This window comes from Balaenoptera borealis (genome assembly GCF_965194805.1).
Source record: "Balaenoptera borealis genome assembly, chromosome: 12".
NCBI classification, from domain to species: domain Eukaryota; kingdom Metazoa; phylum Chordata; class Mammalia; order Artiodactyla; family Balaenopteridae; genus Balaenoptera; species Balaenoptera borealis.
This window is the reverse complement of record NC_138869.1, coordinates 4,225,064-4,239,433: the sequence shown is the minus strand read 5'-3', so window position 1 is coordinate 4,239,433 and position 14,370 is coordinate 4,225,064.

Below are 14,370 nucleotides of genomic sequence, written 5' to 3'. Positions count from 1 at the left end.
CACAAATCCCCTTCACGAGGGCTCCACCCTCATGACCTGATCACCTCCCAAAGCCCCCACCTCCTAATACCAGCATCTTTGGGGGTTAGGATTCAACATACAAATTCAGGGAAACGGACATTCAGACCACAGCACAGACAGAGGTAAAGTATGAGTGAACCTTCATACAGCTCCAGGCTTTGAACCGGGATCCACCCAAGGACCTGGAAATAAAAACAAGTGTTTCTGGAGAGCTGGGCTGACAGTCACAGAGTGCCCAGCTGTGATCCTGTGAAGGCCTCGCACAGGCGCCTGTTGACCCCCATGTAAAATCAAACCTTGGTGGGGGGTGGTTGGGTTTGTGTCCCCAGTGCCTGCGACAGTGCCTGGGCTGCAGGTGGCCTCCCAGGAGCTCAGTGCAGGGGAGCAAGTGAGAACGGCAGAGGGTCGGGCGCAGCGTCCCTCCTGGAGGTGCTTGGAGCCCAGCGGGGGAGCAGAAACCAAAGACGGGGAAGTGCTGTGATCAGTGACAGGGGAGACGTCAGGAGTGGGGCCTGGGCTGCATCAGGCCTCCCTGGGAGGATAAGTCCTGGCAGGACCGGGGTGAGTTTAATCAGGAAACACCTGATTAAATCAGTTTTATCAGGAACCCCAGGTCAGGAGCTAGGAAACACGCGCAGAGACAGAATTTATCACAAGTTCATAATGAAACTTTCAGCTCTAATTCAGCTGCAACATCTCACTGAACCCTCTGGTCTGCCCTCTGTGCTGCTCTCCTCCTGGGACGCTGATGGCCACAGTGGCTCCTGCATCCCGCAGCCCCACACACCGGCTGGGAGTAGCCGTGGTTCCTCTCGCACCTGTGCACTCTGTCCGGCGGCACCGTCCCGCACACACGTGCGCGGCAGCGGGCGTGGGCTCACATGTGGCCGCTGGGACGGCTTTCTGGTGCACGTCGCAGTGTTTCACACCCCCCTGCCCCCCAACCAACAAAACTGTAGCAAACATCCTTATGAGCTGGAACTTTTCTGAAGGCTAGTTTTGCAAATGTTGAACTGCCGAGTTACATGGTATGGACAGTTTTGATATTAGCAGATATTACCCAGATTTGCTTTTTGAAGATGTTACAATATGTCACGCTTCCCCCTCACACTGCAGGGTGAGAGAGCGCTGGACGTTGTCTTTTTCATTTCTGCCAACCAGAACCTCAAAACCAGAATCTTACTGTCGCTTTAAAATTGCAACTTTGTGACACCAGAGAAACTATCACCTTTTACTATGTTTATTCATGATGTGGATTCTGCTTCTATAATTTGCCTGCATTTTCCCTTTTTTCTCTTTGTCTTTTTGTCAATTTATAGAAGCCCTCTGTATACTGGAAATAAGAAAAGCTTTTATGTTCTGAAACAAGTTCGTATGAAAAGTGAATAATTTGAGACGGTCTTGAATAATGGCGCTTCATGCCCTTCAGGAATCGAAGGACCAGGACGTCCAGATGGAAAGGACTCGCCTGGCACCACTTCCATGAACGGAAAAGCAGGTGTCCACACAATTTCAGAACAGGGAAAAGGGAGGGCACTGAGAACCAAATAAAGAAGGAGGCTTTCTCAGAAGCAAGAACCACTACTCTCAAAATTATGAGGGAAAATTACTTTCAACCAAATATTTTATTCCCAACTCAAAGTGAGACACAGAGAGAGTATAAGGAACAGTTTGAAGACAAGCTAGTACTGAAAGTTACACACAGACACACACACACACACACACAGCATTCTTTCTGAGACGCCACTGGAGCATGTGATCCAGAAAAAACAACAAAATAAACCCAGAGACAGCAGGATTTGGATCAAGGAAACAGGGTTCAGCATAGGAAGTTAAAAAGGACAATCTCAGGATGGCCGGCCAGGCCGGACAAGCATCCACAGAGAGGGGCTGGGACGGAAGCCCACAGATTCTACACTAGGAGAAGCACGAAAGAAAGAACATTGCTATGCATGTGACAGGCCTGATGCGGCATTTCAGAAAAATAAAAAATAAAGACCCATACATTGAAATTAAGCACATTTAAAAAACTAACTCCAAGAATAACAAAGCATTGGACCAGGATAAAAAAATCACAATGTCCTACTGTGTCGCTACAATGCCTAGTGATGCACAGTCATGATAGGTTCTTCAGTTTATAACTGATTATTAATTTTACCAGAATTTTGCTCTTCCTGTATTGGAAGGTCGGGGGTGAGGGAGAGGGGGAGTCACCGGTGAGGACCAGACCCTCGCCTGTCCTGACAGGCTCAGCGGCTCTGGTCAGACCTCCTCCCCGAGCCGCAGTCCTGGACGCCTACTGTTCGGAAACACTGACCAACTCCGAGCCCACCTCATGGTCCTGGAAGGCCCGCTGCCCGGCAGGCACTGTTCTAGGCACAGGGACAGGGGAGCAAAGCCAGCAGCCGAAGGAGCGGATGTGGTGTGGAGGCGGCGCCCGCGTGCGGCAGAGGGGCCGGAGTGGACGGGGTCTGGAGGCCTTCTCGTCCTGGGCTCTTAGCGCTGTTCAAGTGTTTAGCCGCGCGCAAGTGCGGTTTTCATAAAAACAAACGTTAATAACTGGGTCATTCCAACTCCCTTTCTCCCTCACTCTCTCTCCTACGGGGACTAGAAAAGCACAAGGCAGGGGACGTGGTCTGATGGGTCGCGTCCCACGCCCTCGGGAGGGCCGCCCCCCATCCCCTCCCAGACCCAGCCTCTGCCCACGGGGGACCAGAGCCCCCTGCTGGCTGTCAGGCAGACCCCAGAGCACGCTGGTAAGCACCAGGCCGGGGAGAAAACCCCTGGGCTTGGCGCCGTTGCAGCGTTTTCAGTTGCTTGTCACCAAGTGCAGGTGAAGAGGCGGGGAGGCCGGGACAGGGCCCAAGCAGGAGCTGAGATGAGGCCACCAGGCGGAGGCCACCCGCTGTCAGCTGCGTGCCAGCTCTCGGGGCTGGGGTGCTGAGAGAGGCGGGGGGTCCTGCTGTTTACGGACGACCCGACGAACCTCTGCAAGTGTCAGGATCACGCACCGCAGAGGCCGGCAGACTCAGGGGCCTCCTTACACCACGCAGGGAGAGGGGCCCTCGGGCCTTGAGCCGGAGGTGTGCCCAGGACACGTCCCCCTTCCCCGGAGTCCAGAGCAGTCCCCATTTTTCCGGCCCCCCGCCCCTTCCAGCAGGACACGTGCACACAGCGCTCCCTACACTGAAACTCCTTGGCGGTAACACACGCTCCTGAAATGGAGTTTTTGTTTCTGCGAAGCAGAAGAGACACATACACGGCAAGGGGATGTGTTTATCTCTAGAGGCATTCACACCTCGCCCCTCCTGTCAAAGCGCTGAGAGGCCTGGACCTCCCTTGGATCCACCTGGACTGGCCACGGCCGTTCCGGCTGGCCTGGGGGCTGGCCCGGCCGGAGTCTGTGACCCCACGCCACCAGAGGGGGGCTGGAGGGAGGGCAGGACTCTGCAGGCCCACTCGACCCCACACAGACAATGGCTGGAATGTGGCGACCAGAACATCCCAATTCAACGTGCGATCAGGGCGGAGTCAAGCGCTGCTCGATAATTAAGTTTAGGATAAGCATAGCGCAAGTAAAAACAATGCATCCAAACAAGCTCACGTGCTTGTCAAATGTAAAAAGGCAAATTTCGTGCAAGGAGCAGTAGGGGCAGAATACAATAACCAGGTCGGAGTCCGGGACACTGAAAGGAGGGTCTAAAGTGAGAGTGGTGGATTGGAAGGATGTCTTTTAACCAGGTTTCTGTAACTTCCTTTAAAAGTTAAAATGAGGGCTTCCCTGGTGGCGCAGTGGTTGAGAATCTGCCTGCCAATGCAGGGGACACGGGTTCGAGCCCTGGTCTGGGAGGATCCCACATGCCGCGGAGCGACTGGGCCTGTGAGCCACAATTACTGAGCCTGCGCATCTGGAGCCTGTGCTCCGCAAAAAGAGAGGCCGCGATAGTGAGAGGCCCGCGCACCGCGATGAAGAGTGGCCCCCGCTTGCCGCAACTGGAGAAAGCCCTCGCACAGAAACGAAGACCCAACACAGCCATACATACATACATACATACATACATACATACATAAATAAAAAGTTAAAATGAAAGAAAAAAAAAATAAAGGTCCACACAACCATCCCAGCTCCCTGCAGATGCAACTCCACACTTGTCCCAAGAGCCCGTGAAAGCCAGGCCTTCCCTGGAGGCCTGGGCGCCTAAGACCTGCACCACACGCGGCCTCCAGGTCACCACGGAAGCGCATCTGTCAAGGTGCAGCTGCAGGATGCTTGTTCGGTTGCTGTGGTAACGCCTGCCCATCTGGACTCGTCTCTGCCAGGTGCTGGCAGCCACGGCTCAGGGACCTCCACCCCACGAGGCAGCCCTGGACCCGAGGGAGATGGGGTGGACGGCTAAGAGCTTCCCCTCCCCGGAGACGGCCTGAGATGCGTTTCCAAAGGCTCCGCGGAAGGCTCGTGGGTTGAACGAGCAGAGGCCACCCTGCCGGGAGGCTGTATCACTCCCCCCTCCCCGTCACCTCCTCCGGTGCCGCCTTCCCAACCCAAGGACCCACACGTGCGCCCTTGTCCAGGACACTCGCTCTGGTCGCCACGCCGACCTCGGTCCCTTGAACGTCATGCACACGCTGAGCTCTCCCGGTGCCCTGCCCTCTCTCTGGACTACACTCCCACCCAACCTGCAGGTCACATCCGTGTTCCCTCCCTGGGCAGTGCTGCCCTCCAGGCACCGTCCACTCAGCAGGGCTGTCCGCACCAGTGCCCGGGCTGGGCAGAGCAGCTCGCCACACGCAGGTGCAGAGGGCTGCCCACCAGACACACACATACACTGCTCCACGCACGCGGCCCGGGGAAGCTGAAAGGGCCCAAGAGTTACGCGGGGTCAGCTGGGGGGTTACTTGGCTGGAATGTCTACGGACAGCGTGCTGGTCGTGGCCAGTGGACGGCCCCCGGATGGCCCAGAAGGCCAATGACAATCTCTCCACGTGGCCTCTTCCTCAGGGGTGCCCGGGGCTGATGACGCGGGTGCTGTCTGGGGGAGCTCGTTGCCACCTCTGAGGCCCTCTCCGGGGGGGCCCTGACGGGGCCCTACTGCACACAGGAGCGTGGCACCCTATCCCTGGGCTGACGCATCCTCCAGCAAGCCGCCCGCCGAGGCAGGTCTGGCTAGCCTCACAGGCGGCTCTCCGTTTTGAGGGTTGCTCTGGCGAGTTTGATCCCAGCGACTGGTTCCCCGAGCACGGAGTTTGGACAGGGAGGGGCTGCCCCAGCTCTCCTGTGTTCTGAGGTTCCCCACAGGAGTGACATTGGGCTTGTGAAATTTCTCTGTTGATCAGATTGAGTAAGCCCCACTGAGGTCACTGCTGGGACAGGAGTTGGTAACTGGGGAGGGAGCCGTCCCCACCAGGGCATGGGAGAACCTTTCTCGTAAGGGTTTTCTGAGCTTCCTGGAAATTACTGGTGTCTCTAGAGGCAGATGGGCCACTGAGTTTAACCAACATTTGAACAAGCACCCACTGTGTGTTGGCCCTGATGAAAAGGACAGGGTTCCTGTGCTTCTGAGGTTTAAAGTCGGGGCAGGGAAATAGAGCTGTCGAAGACCATTCTTCCTCCTGCTAAGGTGCGCTGAGCACCTGCCGTGCTGCAGACGCTGCTCTGGACGCTGGGGGTACAGAAGGAACACAGATCTCAAAACAACCTCGCCCTCCTGGCACTTACACCCGATGGCTGGCGGCGGACAGTAAACAGAAATACACGGCAGGTACAGACTGTGTGAGACGCAGAAAAATAAAGTGGGGAAGAGCAAGAGGAGGGTTGGGGACGTTGCCTTTTAAACAGGGTGGTGAGAGAAGCTTCATGAGACAGCGATGGCTGAGCAGAGGCCTAGAGAAGGTGAGGGAGCCATGTGGGCCCTGGGGGAAGAGCACATCTGGGGAAAGACACACCTGGGGAAAGATACACCTGGGGGAGGGCACATCTGGGGAAAGATACACCTGGGGAAAGATACACCTGGGGGAGGGCACATCTGGGGAAAGATACACCTGGGGAAAGATACACCTGGGGGAGGGCACATCTGGGGAAAGATACACCTGGGGGAGGGCACACCTGGGAGAAGATACACCTGGGGAAGGGCACACCTGGGGGAAGGGCACGCTGAGCACAGGCTCTGGGGCAGGGCTGTGCCTGGCAAGCTCCTGGGTGAAGGGGAATCAGGGTGCATCCAGCACCCAGGTCGTGGGGGGGCCATGGACCACACACCCACCTTTCCTCGCTCCTCATGCACTAAGGGCTGTGAGCACCCCCTGTGGGCAGTGAGAGCTACATGGGGAAGGGGGAAGCTGAAGGTCGGGAGTGGGAGTAGAGCCGGCTGCCCCAGGCCCTTGCAGTCGCTGGCCCCCTCTGATGCTCTCCTCAGCCAGCTCCTTGGCCTCGTCGAGGACCCTACTGTCCCCTTTCCCATCCCCTGATATACTTCCTTCCAGTACCAAGCAATGCCTGAAATTGTCCAGTTTATTAACGAAATTCTACTCACTTATTTGCCCCTCTGAAGCCCCATGAGAGCAGGGACAGTGCCCTAGAGCAGCCCCAGCCCAGCGACGCTCGGTAAATGCCTGTGGGAGGGGTCCAGGACCCCGTGCCTGGGAGGGTCCTGCACCCGTGAGGCTGGTCCCGGTCCCTGCCCCCTCCTCTCCCTCCCTTCGCTCCAGAGGAGAGGTGGCCTTCACCTCCCGGGCCGCCCAGGCCCCAGGGCTCTGGACCCCATCCTCCGAGACATCCCAGGACCTCTTCCCTCACTGTTCACTCTCCCCTCACCGCCCCCTGCGGATCACTGCCCAGCACTACGGTGTGTGCTCAGGTGTGCTCCGTGCTGCAAACCCTCTTCGCCTGTCTCCCTGCCGACCTACCCCTCTCCAGGCCACGCAGACCTCTAAAACCCAGGCTCTGCTCACCTGGGGGTCGGGACAAGACTCGGAGTCAGCAGCCATCAGAAGCGTCACGCAGGAATGTGTGTGCTGTGCAGGCGGGGCTCTCCCCGAGAGAGGATCTGTAGCCTTGGTCAGAGTCTCACTCCCAAAGGTTAAGAACCCTGGGATGCTCGCTGCGTTCCTTCTGCACGCAAAGATTTATTAGAAACTGTATTTCTAGAGGAGGGGCACCTGCCTTCTTCTCGGGGGCCATCCGCCCAGGCCTGGGCTGGGCGCCCACGGAGGGAGAGGGCTCAGTGGCGTCGGCTGTGCTTGTGAACCAGTGCCCAGGCCTGGGGGCTCCGCCTTGCAGGTGATTTTATGCTTTTTCACGTTGGCACATACTTAAAAGAATTTCCCAGTTATGGTCCAATCAGACCAGCTACCCTACTTTACACCATGTTTTCCACCCTCAGCACATACACAGTAACATTTTAACAGTTCAGAAGGACATTTTCAGTCATCTGGAAGACGCAGGAAGCCCGTGTGCAACTTGGCTGGAAATTTCCCAGCATGCAACCCTGCTAACGCACTCACTGCAAAACCTCTCCCACCTCCCTGGGGCCACGTACTAGGAACCAGATGTATTCAAGGTGCGAACGCTGTTTCCAGATACTTTATTTTTGTTACTGGGGCTGTAAATGGGATCCTCACTCACTGTGTTTTGTAAGGGGTTATGGCTAGTGTGTACCAATGCACCTTATCCCTGTGTTTATCTCGTATCCAGCCACTTTCCTCTGAGCACTTGCAGCCCCTGTGAGGCAGGATGATACTTCTCTGCCCCGTGGACACCAATTCCTGGCCAGTGACTTGGGGGTTCAGTGCTGGATCCTGAGAGGGGAAGTGGTGTGTGCCCCTCTCAGCAGAAGCTCTGGGCATCGACTCCAGCTTTAAGACCACCCCCCGACACACAGCGGCCTGAAACACAACGTGCCATCGTGCAATGACCCTGGGGTCAGGGACACTGACGGGGTCAGGAGTTCTTCCTCGGGGTTTCTCAGGTCTTTGCTGGGGCTGCAGGCCCTCTGAAGGCCCAGCCGGGCTGGAAGTCCAGGATGGCTCAGTCACATCGCTGGCAGGTAATGCTGACCGTCACCTGGAACCTCCGCTGGGGCCCGTGACCGCAGCACTCACACTCGGCATCTCTGGGGGGCTAGGGCTGCTCTCAGTGACAGTTCGGTCCCACGAGGGAGCGTCCAAGAACAAGTGTTCCCAGGGTGAGCGCAGCGAGAGTCCAGGTGGAGGTGATGAGGCCCATCACTGGCCCGGAAGTCCCAGAATGTTCCTTCCACCACTGTCTACCCGTCAGGCCAGTCCCGGAGACAGTCCAGATTCCGGGGTGAGGGAAGAGTCCAGCTCTCGGTGTGAGGAGCCCGGCTGCAGGCAGGGGGAAGGACGGTGTCCGACTCCACCTTGAGCTGTAAGGACCATCACACGCTCCCACCACGCTCCTTCCCCGCCACTGCGAGGCCGGCACATCCCAGACGGAGCTGCTGGAACTCCTTCACTGCCCACCAGGCACGCACCGAGCCCCCACTATGGGCCTGAGCCTCTGGCCTCACGACCCAAGGCCCCTTCAGCTCCACCCAAGCCCAGGTGTGGAAGGGGGGAAGGGGCTTGCCTCTGTTTGTGAGGCGGAGTGACGATAATTACTCTCTAACACTTATGTAGCACCTACTGTAGACCAAACACTGTTTTAAGCACATCAACCAGCATCGTGTTTCCAGGCAGAACCTGAGGGGCAGATGCATTAAGTTCAGGAAGCAAACAGGGGCATCGGCAGTTGTTTTTACTGTAAATTTCTGGGGTAGTGTAATAAAATAAAAACAAAGTAGAATACATAATAATTAGAAGAGATAGAGTACTACTACTTTAAGTTATGATTTTGATCCACAAAATCCCAAGAGAGTAAACAGAAAAACTACTAAAATTAATAAGTACCATCCTGTGAGCTCTGTGACCGGACATCGGCCACTTCCTCTCACTTCTCCCATCCGAGTCTCTGTGGAGCCTCCTGAAAATGGGGGATCCCCTGCCTGCCAGCTTGAAGGTGTACGATGAAGAGCCAGAGAGAGTGGGTGTGAAAAAAAGCTGAGATCACACTTGGGGAACATAAAGGTTGGTGCCCACGTGGGATGTTTATGTGCTTCCGACGCTGTGATCGCCATCGAGCAGGTGCGTTGTTATCCTGAATGGTCTTTAGAGAGCCCCGGGCCCGGGGGACGCAGGGAGGGGGAGAGGCTCTCAGGAGAGAAGACACTCAGTGAAGGGGCTGATGGACGCTTGCCCTCTTCCTTCCTGCATCCCCCAGACCCAGTCCCACTTCCAAGTGCTCGCTGGTTTTGCTTTGGGGCCTGCAGATCCATAGTGCACGCAGTTGTGGTGAGAAGTCGATCAAGACACCTCCTGGGCAACAGGCTGTGACACAAGCCGAGACTCTGGGTCCCTGGGTTCCTGAGTCCTGTGCAGGGTACTGCAAACGTGGACGGCAGGAGACCCACTATCACCCCCGAGAGGAGTGTCCTCCAGCTTTTCAGTGGGAGCCACCCTTGGCTCTGGTTCTTAGAAATTTGTTTTTCACCTCCTCTTCGATTCTGTGAGCTGCCCCATCGCTATGTGATTCTCGTTCCAGTTGACCAGACACGGGTCCTGCTGCCTGCGATCCAGGCACTGCCAAAGGCAGCAGAGACCCGAGGCTCCTGGGAAGACGGGGAGTGGTACATGCCAGGCCCCGCGGCCCGCAGACCACAAACAACCCCGTGAAGCAAAAAACCCATTTTGCAGGTGAGAAAACTGAGGCTCAGAGAAGAAGCTGATTGACCAACGTCACAGCGAGTGAATGACAGAGGGAAAGTCGCAATCCATCCAGCCCAGGATTGGTTCCTCAGTGCGCAGACTGGTTCTTCCAGATCCTGCACTGTCTCCTGAAAAACCTCCAGCCCACTAGGCTCCTGGCCGCCTGCAGAGGGCGAGTGCTTTTTCACCATGGGGAATTTCTCTGCTGGTCCAGGTGCCCCCGTCCCCCGCCCTGCCCCCAGGCCCGTGCAGGGACTGAGCTGGACAGAGGCCTGGGGAGGCCCGTGGGCCTTCACAAAACCTCGGCCACATCTTTCTCCTGAAACAATGCCATCAGTCGGCATTTTGACAAAGGAGCCATTTGAACACTTTGGCTGTGGTTTCTTTTCCAGACATCTCCTTTCTGATCACGATCTCTCCCAAACTGCCTGTCAAAATTCCCACCACATGTTTTTCTAGCTGGAAGCCCCATTTTTAAGCCCCGAGGACTCAAGCACACAGTGTGGCTCTTTGTTCATAATTAAAGTCAGTTACGCTGAGACGCTTCCAAGATGGGCCAAGGTTCTTGTTGGAAATGACTCGCTACATACAGACTGGGGGACTGTCCTGCCCAGGAGGGCGCCAGCTGGGAGGGGCCCACAGAGCCCGCCATGAGGGAGCCCTGCATGGGGCCCAGGTCCTCCCCTCCTGGCCTCAGAAGGGGTCGTTCCAGACCTGGCCCGGTGGCGAGACCCCACTGAGCCCCCCTTGCTCACCCGTCACATGATTTACCTTCAGGGCACTGTGTCTCCAACCTGAGTCCCTTGGTTTTTATGGCATATTTGGATACTATAGGCACAATTATTAAAATTTTCTTTAAATCAAGTTATATCTTTGTTTAATATCCTTTGAAAACTAAGTGTATGTCAACACTGAAAATGAAAAACCAGCCTCTTACGTGGACTAGGGGTCCTGATCTCACACGTGGACGAGGGGTCCTGGCCCAACACGGGCCCAGGACGAAGCTCTCAGTCCTAGGTTTAAGCCAAGGCACAGTGAAGAGATGGGTGTCCCCCCTTCCTTGGTCATCACCCACCTGAGGTGAGTGTCCCCTAATTCCTGGCACATCTCGTGGGCACAAGTTCCCCTGCCTCAGCCTGAGCAACACGGGAGGGGCTCTGGGCGAGCTCTGGGCTTCTCTGACGCTCTGCCTGAGCCGTGCACATCCCTCCTGACCCAGGCGCCGGTCCTGGGACCAAGACGGAAAGCCCACCGCCATGTCCCAGGCTGGCCTGGGAGCCGCAAGTCCCTCCCGACTGCATCCTCACTCAGGCTCCCTGCTGCACTGCCCCGCCTCTCCTTGGGGCCCAGAGCCCACAGGTGGGCCGACGCCTCCGACGGGCTGACACCTCTCTCCACTCTGGCCTAGGCCGCACATCAGATGCCCCTCCGTGGGGTCTCAGGGCCAACCTCCCGGCCGGGGCTCGGCATGTCCTGTGGACCTCACTGCCCAAGGGTCCCTGAATGCTCACAGCCCAGGGGACCAGCAGGACCGGAGGGGTCACTCTGAGCCTTCTGTGCTTGGTCCAGGAGACCCAAAGACCCTCTAAGGGGCCTCCCAGGAGGTGGGTCAGGCCACGTCGAATCTTCTCTGAGCCGGGTCTCCTGCAGGAGAGGCTGAGAGGGTGGGGGGCCAATAAGTCAGGCCCGCGTGATGTGCAGCCCTGGCCACCGAGGGCCTCGAGGTCAGTGAGGGTGACAAACAGGGGAGCTCCCACAGATACGTCTGCAGGAGTGCAAAATGGCACACGCACACCGGGCCTGGCTAAGTAGACACCACAGCTCTGTGCGCCGGCAGAAAGAGCAGGAAACCCTCTGCATGTGTGGGGAGAGAGAAAGAAAGCGGGCCAGGCAGAGAACATGGAGAACAGTGGGGCGTGGAATGCGTATTTCACCTTGGGGTGAACCTGTCACAGCCAGACGTGCAGAGCTGATAAACGTGCCAGCAGGGGGCGCAGAAGAGCAGGTAGACAGGGAGGGACAGCGAGGTTTTAGAAGTGAACATTTTTATCATTTTGTTAAAAATCATTTTGATTTTGAACCAGGTAAACGTATGACCTGCTGCAAAAAATTAACTAAAGAGAGAGAGAGAGCACGGAGTCAGCCCCGCCACAGACCCAGGGGCACCGCCAGGCCCTCCCCCCAGCTCCTCTGGGCCTGCAGGACACCCCCAGCCCCTGGAAGACCCAGCCTGGAACCACACTAGGGTCTGAGATCAGGAGCCTTAGAGCAGGACTCGGCGGAGCTGCCGCAGCTCATCTGCATGGCAAGAGCGTCCTGCCGTCCTGGCCGCAGTCCTCCGTGGCTGCCCTCCCAGAGGAGGTGAGGACAGCCAGCTCTGTCCTGCTGCAAATGGGAACGCAGGCCCGGAAACCTGGGGTTGGCCCCAGGGAGGGGAGCAGCCGGTGCCCCGCTGCCTCGGCCTGCCCACCAGAGCCCAGGGAGCCACGCGGGGCCAGGGCCACCCGCTCTCCCCAGCCCAGCACAGCCGAGGGCCTGGGGTCCTGCCTGCTCCTCCTGGCTGCACTTCCGAGCCTACGGCCTCCTCTCTGCCCCTCACTCTCCGCCATCCCGTCTGCCTGCAGACCATGCGGCTGAGGTTCCAGAGACGCCTCCAGGATGGCAGCCAAAGTCATTTTGCCCAGGATTCCAAAGGGCTGTCTCCCAGGATGTGGGGCTTCCTGCCCAGGAGCTCCAGAGTCTAAAGCCACGGGGGGAATGCGTTTGTGGTTCCTGGAAAGACTCCATCCCTCTTGGCCCCCACCGATACTTGCGCCAGTGGTGGCTAGGGCGCTTATCTCTGTGGGTACCACCTCCCACGCTGATGGGTTCCCCAGGCCAGAGTCTTTTCCTTTCTCACTTTTGCACACTCAATATGCATGCAGGAAACAGGCATCCCCTCAGCGTGCAGCTGGTTGAGTTTTACACGAATACACTCATGTCACCATCACCCGGATCCAGAAAGCAAACATTACAAGGTCCCAGGAGCCCTCTCGCTCCCCCGATCGCCTGCCACCAGAGGAAAACCCTTTCCGGATTTCTGCAACCATACGTCCGTTTTGCCTGCTTTGGGGCCTTTATGTGCGTGAATCTCGCGGCAGATATTCCCTCGTACCTGTCTTCTGGGCAAGCGCGCGAAAGTCGTCCGTCGGGTTCCTCCTCGCCACCGCCTGGCTCCCCGCCACGTGATGAACCCCAGTCTACTCCCCCTCCTGCCGAGGGCCCCGCGAGGACTGCGAGGACAGCCCTGGACGAGCCCTCGAGCGCATGCTTCCTGCTGAACGCGCACACACGTTCTGAGCGACACCCAGGAGTGGAGCTGCTGCTGTCCAGCGCCTTGGGGCAGAGCCTTGCCGTGAGTTTGCAGCTGGAGGAAGCCGGTGCCCCGTCCAGTTACCGCCCCGGTCACGCACCCGGGGGAGGGCCCCAGGGGAGCAGCGGCACGAGGGAGGCCAGACGCGTGACGCACTACTGCCTCCCGGCTCGTTGACCACACGTGTGGCCGCGAGGTCCCTGGGTCAGGAAGGAGGACAAGGCCCAGGCGGATCTTCCCAGCTCCTCCCTGCAGGGTTGAGTGTGACGCACTGGTCAGCCCTCGACCCCCTCGGGAGGTACGGTCCGTGACCTGCCATCTCCCGTCTACATCTTGCTTCCTGCCACGCAGGGCCCTCGGGCGAGGGGGCCTCGCTCCCCTTCTCTCCACCAAGAGGACACACACCCTGCCGGGTGATGCCACTTGCTCCGCTTGGAGTCAGGGAGGGGGGTGGTCCCCTGGAGGCTGTGGTTATTTATGTTTGCCTGGTTAGAACAGCATCAAAACCGCCAAACACGAAACAGAAAAGAAAATGTTGAAAAGTTAAACCTCATTAAATGAATTTCTATTCACCAGAAGACACTGTTAAGAATGAAAAAAACAACTAACACAAGTCACCTTTTATCCAGTAAAGGGCTCATCATGACCAGAAAATGGGAAAAAGAACAAATCAATAAGAAAACGACATAACTCAGTAAAGACTGGCTGGTCAAAGGCTGGAGTAGATATTTCACCAAGGGGGATGTCCAGATGGTCAGTCTACACCTGAGAAGGTACTTAACATCGTCACTCACCAGGAAATGCGAATAAATGTCACCGCGAGATACCACGCCCCACCCACCAGAGTGGCTACATTCACCAAATCAGGCGTGGCCGAGAGTGTGGACCTGTGCACTGCTGACGGAGCACGGCTGGTGCAGCCACGGGGAAGCATCTGATGAAGCAAACTGACCACGTGAACCGGCACCTCCACTCCTGGTACAGAATCTACAGAAATGAAGGCTCACATCCCCCAAAGGCTACAGTCAGGAATACCCTCGACAACTCTGTTTTTTCAGCCCCAAATGTAAAACAACACAAATGTCTCTAAACAGTAGAAATATCAATTAAATGGTGGTGTTTAAGAATGTAATGGAACACCACACAGTAACAAAAACAACACGAATCCTTGCAGCAACATGGGTGGATCTCACGGCGTAATCTTGAATTTTCATTCATACAAAACAGCACACAACCGT